Source organism: Malania oleifera, chromosome 6, assembly GCF_029873635.1.
Source record: "Malania oleifera isolate guangnan ecotype guangnan chromosome 6, ASM2987363v1, whole genome shotgun sequence".
Lineage (NCBI taxonomy): Eukaryota > Viridiplantae > Streptophyta > Magnoliopsida > Santalales > Ximeniaceae > Malania > Malania oleifera.
In genome coordinates this window covers 2,894,098-2,904,877 of record NC_080422.1, presented here as the reverse complement: position 1 = coordinate 2,904,877, position 10,780 = coordinate 2,894,098, and the positions used below count along the sequence as shown (strand labels likewise).

General features: G+C 33.3%; 1 pseudogene; it reads right to left on the bottom strand.

Moving 5' to 3' along the window:
- Window positions 1-4,803: 4,803 nt before the first annotated feature.
- LOC131157742 (uncharacterized) lies at window positions 4,804-9,619 on the bottom strand (annotated as a pseudogene).
- Between the last annotated feature and the right edge of the window lie 1,161 nt (window positions 9,620-10,780).

Here is a 10,780-nt window from a genome sequence, read left to right as displayed (position 1 = left end):
ACTCAGATAATAAGTGGTATGAGGTCGATCATGCCCACATCGGGACAGGCTCTCCATCAGATATGGATTGAGGGGGCCGATCAGACTGTCGGAGTTCAGTTGACTAACCCTGATAGGCCTGCCAGGATAGGTCCCGCCTTCGGGTCTCACAACCCTGTAATGAGGGGTTAAATCATGACATACAGCCATCCAGGGAAGTTTTCTCAGATATTATAAGTATAAGTAGATTTCCAGAAATAGTAGTAGTATTATGAAAAGTAAATTTATATAGTTTTAACATATGTTCCTTATACCAGCATTTACAGTTCTAGTTATTCATGATATTATTTTTAAAACGGATTATTTATACAGAAATATAACTCAGCAGCCACACACTAGTAATAGCATGTTTCGTCTTACTGAGCGTTGGCTCATCCCAGTGTTGAATTGTTTTTCAGGTGAATCAGTTAGGTGAGCGAAGTAAGCTCGCAGGTAGAGAGGCTATTGTACTGCCCTTTTTGAGAGTGAGTATTATTTTTGGGTGGCAAGTTTTGTAAACCCTTGGTATCTGTAAGGGTAGTTTTCAAGAGAATAGCGATGTTTGTATATTGTGGGATGATTTGACACTCTGGTATTGTATTATGTGTGATTTTATTTTATATGATTCGCCTTCCATTGTTTAGATTAGTGATTGAATTTAAAACTAGGGAAAAAGATTTTATTTTATTAGCAAGTCGTTTCAAAGCAGATGTGTACCTAGTTACGTGTAATCACATACACCACCAATAAGATATAATGAGTAAGCTCAATGTGGTTTAATATATCAACTCTCAAATATATTTGCAATCGATGTAATCAGTGCATGAGAGTGCAAACCAATATAATCTTTGTATCACAAAATGTATTCAATATAAATGTTCAAACAAAGATATCAGACAATCCTTATATATATATTTCAACTAGCAGATCTTCTCAATAGTATAAAGCTTAAGCACCGTATAAATTGGGTTTGCAAAAAGAATTTTAATCATTTGTATCTAGCAAAAGATATAACTCAATGAATATTGCCACAAAGATTTATTAACTCATAAACAAATATCTCTTCGAATATTTTTCAAGATAAAAAACAATAGATATTTGAAAATGATTTTGAAAAGATTTTGCAACCAAAATAAAATACGAGTTTCTCAAGATGTTGCAATGAAGGTGCAATCTCAGAAGATCTAACAAAGTCTTCTTAAGATAGACTTATTAACAAAGTCTCCTAAGAATACTTAGGTTTGGCTCTCTAGAAAAATTATATCAAGCAATAACAAACCAAAAGAGAGCAAACCCTTTTTAAGCTAACAAACACTCAAAACAAACTTACGAAAGATTTAGGCAATAGTAGAAGGTAAGTATGAGTGAATGGGGCTTAAAAATGAGTATTATGGGATTTGGGAATTTCAAAGAATTTTTCTTAATCAAGATTGTTAATCCCCTTTTCTAATTACTCCAAATGAGGGGGTATTTATAGACTTCCCCTGAAATATAACAGTTAGGGACATGGTTGGAATAATTCGAAAAGTTTTAATGATTTTTAATTACTTTAACCCCGTTTAACCGAGTTAACCACAATAAAAAAATAAGTCCAACCCGGGAGGGCCGGTCGACCAGGACAAGTTCGGTCGACCCAAGTTCCTGGGGTTCGGTCGACCGGGCCAAAAATGAACTGTGAGTTCGGTCGACCGGACTTGTAAATTCGAAGCCTTTTTGAGAGGTTCGGTCAACCGAGACTAAAATGAACTGCATGTTCGATCGACTAGACTTGTAAATCCAAAGGTGATTTTCCCATTTTGCGACGTTTGGTTGACCAGAGCCATTTGAATTAGACTGGTCAATCGACCAAACCGTTGGGTTTCAATTCCCAATTCACCCCCCCTCTTGGGAAGCTATCCTAATTTCAGAAATTAGGATAGCTTCCCAAGAGGGGGGTGAATTGGGAATTTTAAAACTTTCTTTTTAATCCTTTTTAAAAATACTTAACTTCTTTTATTATTTATCTAATTCTTTTACTTGTTTGTTTAATTTGTCAAACACACAATAACTTGGTTTCTTTTATACATTCAACAACACAAGCACTTAAACAACTAAATCACCAATCAACCTTTCAATTAATCACACTATCCAAACTAACCAAACACAATTTGAAGGCAAACAACCAAACCAAAATTAAGATATACAGTAGTAAGAAATTAGGATGGTTGTTTGTTTATGTATGCCTTATAAATATGAATCAAGCCTTATAGTTGAATGATATGCTTGTTAAAATAAATTTGCTTCTTTCATATGATTTACAACCACACATTCACACTTTTCCCAAAATTCAGAATTCAAATAAACTCTTAGTTAATTTTCTTTAGGTGTTTTAACCAAGTAATGTACTCCCGTATGGTTTCCGCAAAGTATGGTTTAACCAACGTACTCCCTTTCGGTTTCCGCAACCCAAATCAAAATTAAACTTTAAGTTTGTTTGATTTCCAAATAAACATAGTGTGTATGATTTCAAATTTAAACCATCCACGCAATATAAATATGCTGAAAATAAAGAGGAAGGTAAAGAGAGAGTGAGACACAGGATTTTACGAGGTTCGGCTTCAACACAGCCTACGTCCTCGCCTTTGGCAAAACCACCAAAGGATTCACTAAACCTGTTCCTTTACCGGGTGGAACAATACCTTTATACACTCCTTCAGAAGGCTAGAGCAGCACCTCTCTAAGCGATAATCCCTCGCCTAGCCAACGATCCAGCAAACCTGGAATCGTCACAATCTACAAGAATATAATATAAATTCTGCGTACAAAAAATACTCCCAAAATTTAGAGCTGGTTGTACAAATTGAAATGTAAATTGTACTTCAAAAAACCAAAGCAAAATAGAATATATGAAGCTCTAAAGTTTTTAGAAGTCACCAATGTTTCGTTTAAAAGAGAAATGGAATTGCAACCCGGAACCGAACTTTGATTTTTTCAATCAACCAAAGTTGTAGAATTCCTCTCCAGCAAAAGATGTGAGCAAAGAAGAGCTTCAGAAGAATTTCAGCACAAGATGAATTTCAAATTTTGTCTGATTTCTCTCTTTTCTTGTGTTTTCTAGTATTGTGTTTTTTTATTACCCAAAGAGGTATTTATAGGCAACTTAAAAGATCAACTTCCACATCAAATTAGGTAAACTTTGAAAAAACATTTAATTTGTTGACTAAATTTTGAATTTCAAAATTTTGAAAGATTAACATTCACATCAAATTAGGTAAACTTTGAAAAAACATTAAAATTGTTGACTAAATTTTGAAATTCAAAATTTTGAAAGATGTTGTCCATATCAAATTAGGTAAACTTTGAAAAAACATTAAATTGTTGATTAAATTTTGAAAGATGTTGTCCATATCAAATTAGGTAAACTTTGAAAAAAACATTAAATTGTTGATTAAATTTTGAAATTCAAAATTTTAACAAGAAGCTTCCCTTTGAGATCTAAAATTTGCTCCACATGGCAGTCATCTGCCATGACATGGCAGTCATCTGTCATAATTAAAATTTAAACCCAGAATACTTTTATTAAACCCTTTAACTTGCCAGTCATCTGTCAGGTGCACTGCTTATCAGAAACTCACTTTTTATTTTGAACACTTTCCTTCCGTTAAGGCCTTTGTCACTTTAATTTCAAAAACATGTTTTAAGCTCTTTAAAACAAAGTGTTTCTTAGTTTCTTTTGATTTTATAAGAGCTTCACATATCTAAATGACATTTGAGTTTGAAGTACTTACAACAGTTCTTCTAATAATGGTCTTCTTAAATCCTTTAGCCTCCTTCAGCCTTTTGAGGTTCACTTTTGACTTTGAGTTTGCTTGCCCTTAAGCTTCTTTATTTGTTATTCATTGCCTTCAATATTCTGAGGCGCTTTCACTAGATTAACATTGAGCTTCAACTTATCAATCTTAAGAGTTCTTTTACCTAAAACACATCACTTAACATCATATGTTAAAGCATCCTTCATTTTGTTATCATCAAAATAGGATTGAAAACTCCAGTTAAGTCAACAATCTCCCCCTTTTTGATGATGACAAATGAGGAGCAAAAAAATATGAATAAGCATAAAAAATCTCCCCCTTACAACTTGCTTTATTCTACTCCCCCTTACGATAAACATTTCTTTAACAATTTGTAAATTCAAGTCCAATCATGCTCATTGCTCAATTTTCTTATCGCTTTTATTTTTCATTCTAATCATACTCAACATGCTCAAGTTTCAATATCAGACTATCAATATCATGCTTTATCATGCTTTTAATCAATTTAATCTTTATCATCCCCATCAAGCTTACAATCATGCCAAGATTTTGCTCAAATACTACTCCCCCTTTTGACATCAATCAAAAAGGGTAAACATTAAAATGTACATATGACCACATACTCCTTAATCATGCCAAGATTCAACATCATATTTCAAATTGGGCATTCTTATTTCATATGTGTTGTGACATTTTTGAATTTTCAATCATGCATATGGTGCTCAACTTAGTAATTTTGATGCTTAGATTTTCCAAAATATAAATTTAAAGATACCAATTTTTTTTTTTAAACATCCACATGTAGCATGCTGCATATCACATATCATGAGCCTAAGAGACAAGGAAAGCAATTCAAACTCAGTGTTGAATTATACAACACATCGAAGTACATGCCAAAACAAATTTTGATCACTTAAAAGAGACAAACCCTAAGTGATCTTAGAGATTGTAGATATTTCTTTAAGTCTAGTTCCTTTTAGTTTACTTCTCTACTATGTAGTAGGCCAAGTTCTCTTCTTATGGTTATAAATCTATCTTCTGAGAGTGGTTTAGTAAAGATATCAGCCCATTGGTCATTTGTATGGATGAATTCCAGATTTATGTCTTCTTTTTGAACATGATCTCTTAGGAAGTGGTGTCTTATGTCAATGTGCTTTGTTCTTGAGTGTGAAATAGGATTTTTAGATATGTTAATCGCACTCGTGTTATCACACTTGATTGGTACAGTTGTGTAGTTTAAATTGAAATCTCTTAATTGTTGTTTCATGTAAAGAGTTTGTGCACAACAACTACCAGCTGCTACATATTCGGCCTCAGCAGTTGACAAAGCCACGGAATTTTGTTTCTTAGAAAACCAAGAAACTAAAGATCTTCCTAAGAAGTGGCATGTGCCACTAGTACTTTTTCTATCTATCTTACAACCGGCATAGTCCGCATCTGAATAACTGATCATTTCAAAGCTAGTGTCTTTAGGATACCATAGTCCTAAGTCCATTGTGCCTATTAAGTATCTTAGGATTCTTTTAACAGCAATTTGGTGTGATTCCTTAGGTGCTGATTGAAAACATGCACACATACACACACTAAACATTATTTCAGGTCTACTAGCTGTTAGATATAATAGACTTCCAATCATGCCTCTATAGTGCTTTGTGTCTATGGATTTTCCCTTTTCATCTTTGTCTAGGCTGATGGAGGCACTCATAGGCGTGCCTATGGGTTTACTATTTTCCATACCAAATTTTTGTATCATATCTTTTATATATTTTGTTTGACTTATAAAAGTCCCATTTTTTGTTTGTTTAATTTGCAGTCCAAGAAAATAGTTTAATTCCCCCATCAAGCTCATTTCAAATTCTTCTTGCATACATTTTGCAAATTCTTTACATAGATGTTCATTTGTAGCACCAAATATTACATCATCTACATAGATTTGAACTAAAAGTATATTATTGTCCTTATTTTTAATGAACAAGGTGCTATCAATTTTTCCTCTTAAAAATCCCTTCTCAATTAGAAATCCACTAAGTCTTTCATACCAAGCCCTAGGGGCCTGTTTAAGTCCATACAAAGCCTTAGTTAGTTTAAATACATGGTTAGGATTTTCAATATTCTCAAAACCAAGGGGTTGTTCAACATATACCTCTTCATTGATATATCCATTCAAGAATGCACTTTTGACATCCATTTGGTATAACTTAAATTCTTTGTAGGAAGCATAGGCTAACAACATTCTAATAGCTTCCATTCTAGCTACAGGGGCAAAGGTTTCATTATAGTCTATTCCTTCTTCTTGATTGTACCCCTTTGCTACAAGTCTAGCTTTGTTTCTAGTGATTATACCATTTTCATCCTTTTTATTTCTAAATACCCATTTAGTTCCTATGATCGAATGATTTTCCGGTTTGGGTACTAATTTCCATACTTGACTTCTTTCAAATTGGTTTAATTCTTCTTGCATTGCAACTATCCAAGATTCATCCTTAAGGGCTTCTTCAATATTTTTAAGTTCATTTTGGGATAGGAATGCATAATGATTGCAAAGGTTCTTTAGTGAAGATCTAGTAGTCACACCTCTAGATGGTTCACCTATAATTTGTTCTTGAGGGTGATCTTTCTTATATTTCCATTCTTTTGGAAATTCCATATTTTCTATGAGTTCATCTTTTGACTTTTCTTTGATTATTTCATTTTCCTCCTTGATTTCTATCTCATCCTCCTTTTTGAATACATAATCTTTTTCTTCATTTTTAACATCTCTTAAAAGAGGGCTAGATTCATCAAAGTCTACGTGAATGGATTCAACTATGGTTAGAGTTCTTTTGTTGTAAACTCTATAGGCTTTACTATTTGTGGAGTATCCAAGGAAAATGCCTTCATCCGATTTAGCATCAAATTTTCCTAAGTTGTCTTTGTTATTTAGGACGAAACACTTACATCCAAAAGCATGAAAGTACTTTATGTTAGGCCTTCTTCCTTTCCACAATTCATAGGGTGTTTTGTTTAGGTTTGATCTAATGGAAACCCTATTAATTATATAGCTAGCTGTATTTACAGCTTCGGCCCAAAAATATTTTGGTAGGTCATTTTCATTAAGCATGGTCCTTGCCATTTCTTGGAGGGTTCTATTTTTTCTTTCCACAACTCCATTTTGTTGTGGAGTTCTAGGTGCCGAAAAGTTGTGATTTATGCCATATTCATTACAAAAATTTTCAACATTTTGATTCTTAAATTCTCTTCCTTGGTCACTTCTAATATTTGAGACATAATACCCTTTCTCATTTTGAAGCTTCTTACATAAAGTGATTAATGAGTTGCAAGCTTCTTCTTTGTTAGTTAGGAACAACACCCATTTGTATCTTGAGTAATCATCAACAATTACAAAGGCGTATTGTTTTCCTCCTAAACTTTGGGTTCTAGTAGGACCAAACAAGTCTAAGTGTATGAGTTCTAGGGGTCTACTAGTTGATATATGTTTCTTCTTTTTGAAACTTTTCTTGGTTTGTTTTCCTAATTGACAAGCATCACACACTTTATCTTTGACAAATTTTGTTTTAGGTAAGCCTTTAACTAAATTCTTTTTGGAGAGTTTGGATATAAGATCCATGCTAGCATGTCCTAACCTCCTATGTCAAAGCCAACTATTTTCACTCATGGCTGCTAGGCAAGTTATGTCTTGAGAGATTAAACTATCAAAATTTATGCAATAAACATTGTTCATTCTAAGTGCAGTGAATAACGTTTTTTGATTCTTAGAATCTCGTATTATGCATTTTTCTCTCTTAAACATTATTTCACATCCTTTGTCACTAAGTTGACTAATACTTAGTAAATTATGCTTTAGACCATCTACTAACAAGACATCATCTATAGAAAATGAAGAGTCTTTACCTATTTTACCTATTCCGATGATCTTGCCTTTTGCATTGTCACCGAAGGTTACAAATCCTCCATCCTTTGGAGTGAAAGAGGTAAACTTAGATTTTTCGCCCGTCATATGCCTTGAACATCCGCTGTCCAAGTACCATTTATCCTTAGACGGAGTGGTTCTAAAGCAAACCTACAAGAAATGATTCAAGTTGTTACTTTTGGAACCCAAACTTTCTTAATTTTCTTTAAATTTTGTCTATTTTTAGCATTTATCTTCCACTCATCTTTTACTTTTGTATACTTTTTCTTAAGTGGACAATTAAACATTATGTGTCCTTTCTTTTTTCACATGTAGCATGTGGTGTGCTCATGAATATTTGTTGATGAAGTACTTGCATTATATTTAGATTGATTTACAAAATATCCCATATACAAGTTTTTCTTTCTTTTGTTTGAGGCTCCATTATAACCAATTCCTTCTTTGTTGTTTGTCATCCTTTGTTGTCCTACCATCTTTTCAAAGTTATCCTTACCTTTGGTAAAGTTATAGATGACATTTTCTTTCTCTTGAATTTGATTTTTGAGATTATTTATTTCTTGCATAATCTTGCTATCTTCATTCACTTGAGACTCAGCTAATTTTTTTGATAAGTTATCTACTTTCTTCTCAAGTTCTTCAATCTTTAAATCTTTTTCTTCTTCAACAAGTTTTGTAGATTCAAGTTGATTTTTAAGTGCCTCGTTTTGTTGTTTCAAACTAATGTTTCTTTTTGATACTTTAATAAACTTGTTATGTAAAAAGAGTAATTCATTTTGAAGTTCTTTGTAAGAGGACATACTTTCACACGAATTACTACAAGATTCATTACACGAATCTTCAGAGAGGGAATAATAAGAGTTTACCTCTTCGTTATGCGCCATGAAGCACATGTTTGCTATTTCTTGATCACTTGGTTCACTTTCCGATTCACTCGAACTAGTGTCATCCCAAGTTGCCTTCATTGCAGGCTTCTTTTTCTTCTTGTCCTTCTTGAGTTGTGGGCATTCCGGTTTGATGTGCCCTACCTTTTTACAATGATAGCAAGTGGGAGGATCATTTTTGTTTTTGTATTCTTTTTTATTACTTTCTCCTTTTTCAGCTTTTGATCCGTTAAATTTTCTAGTGAATTTTTTGTTTCTCCTTAAGAATTTTCCAAGTCTTTTAGTTATGAGTGCTAAATCCTCATCTTCTAATTCACTAGATTCATTATCTTCCTCACTTGAATATTCTTTCAAAGCTTTTAGAGCTATAGACTTCTTATTTTTGTTTTCAGTGCTTCTTTCTTTCAACATCATTTCGTAGGTTAGAAGAGATCCTATGAGTTCATCTAAGGAAGTTGTTTTAAGATTTCTTCCTTCCGTAATGGCTGTGGCTTTTGGTTCCCAAATAGGTGGAAGTGCTCTTAGAATTTTACGAATCATCTCATGGGTGGAATAAGTTTTCCTAAGGCACTTAATGAGTTTATGATATGGGTGAACCTAGTGTACATGCTTGTTATACTTTCATCGGAGTTCATCCTAAAGGCTTCATATTCACTGGTTAACATATCGATTCTACTTTCCCTAACATCTACTGTGCCTTCATAGGTTACTTCTAATTTATCCCAAATCTCTTTGGCTGTTTTACATGTCATTACTCTATTGAACTCATTTGCATCAAGTGCACAGTATAAAGCGTTTATTGCAGTTGAGTTAATTTGCAACATTTTATAATCTGAATCGTTTAGTTCTTTATCTTCTTTAGGTACCTCTTTTCCATCAAGTAGTTTAGTGGGGATTAGATTTCCATTTGTTACAACGTTCCATGCCTTCCAGTCCATCGTTTGAAGATAGATTCTCATTCGTTCCTTCCAGAAGGTGTAATTTATTCCACAAAAAATTGGTGGTCTAGTTGAGGATTGACCCTCACCAAAGGGAGCTACGCCTATTTGTGCCATTTAGATCTTTATATAGCTACTTGTTAGGTTTTGCTATAATTAGGCTCTGATACCAATTGAAATTAGGATAGCTTCGCAGGAGGGGGGTGAATTGGGAATTTAAAAACTTTCTTTTTAATCCCTTTTAAAAATACTTAACTTCTTTTATTATTTATCTAATTCTTTTACTTGTTTGTTTAATTTGTCAAACACACAATAACTTGGTTTCTTTTATACATTCAACAACACAAGCACTTAAACAACTAAATCACCAATCAACCTTTCAATTAATCACACTATCCAAACTAATCAAACACAATTTGAAGGCAAACAATCAAACCAAAATTAAGATATACAGTAGTAAGAAATTAGGATGGTTGTTTGTTTATGTATGCCTTATAAATATGAATCAAGCCTTGTAGTTGAATGATATGCTTGTTAAAATAAATTTGCTTCTTTCATATGATTTACAACCACACATTCACACTTTTCCCAAAATTCAGAATTCAAATAAACTCTTAGTTAATTTTCTTTAGGTGTTTTAACCAAGTAACGTACTCCCGTATGGTTTCCGCAAAGTATGGTTTAACCAACGTACTCCCTTTCGGTTTCCGCAACCCGAATCAAAATTAAACTTTAAGTTTGTTTGATTTCCAAATAAACGTAGTGTGTATGATTTCAAATTTAAACCATCCACGCAATATAAATATGCTGAAAATAAAGAGGAAGGTAAAGAGAGAGTGAGACACAGGATTTTACGAGGTTCGGCTTCAACACAGCCTACGTCCTCGCCTTTGGCAAAACCACCAAAGGATTCACTAAACCTGTTCCTTTACCGGGTGGAACAATACCTTTATACACTCCTTCAGAAGGCTAGAGCAGCACCTCTCTAAGCGATAATCCCTCGCCTAGCCAACGATCCAGCAAACCTGGAATCGTCACAATCTACAAGAATATAATATAAATTCTACGTACAAAAAATACTCCCAAAATTTAGAGCTGGTTGTACAAATTGAAATGTAAATTGTACTTCAAAAAACCAAAGCAAAATAGAATATATGAAGCTCTAAAGTTTTTAGAAGTCACCAATGGTTCGTTTAAAAGAGAAATGGAATTGCAACCGGAACCGAACTTTGATTTTTTCAA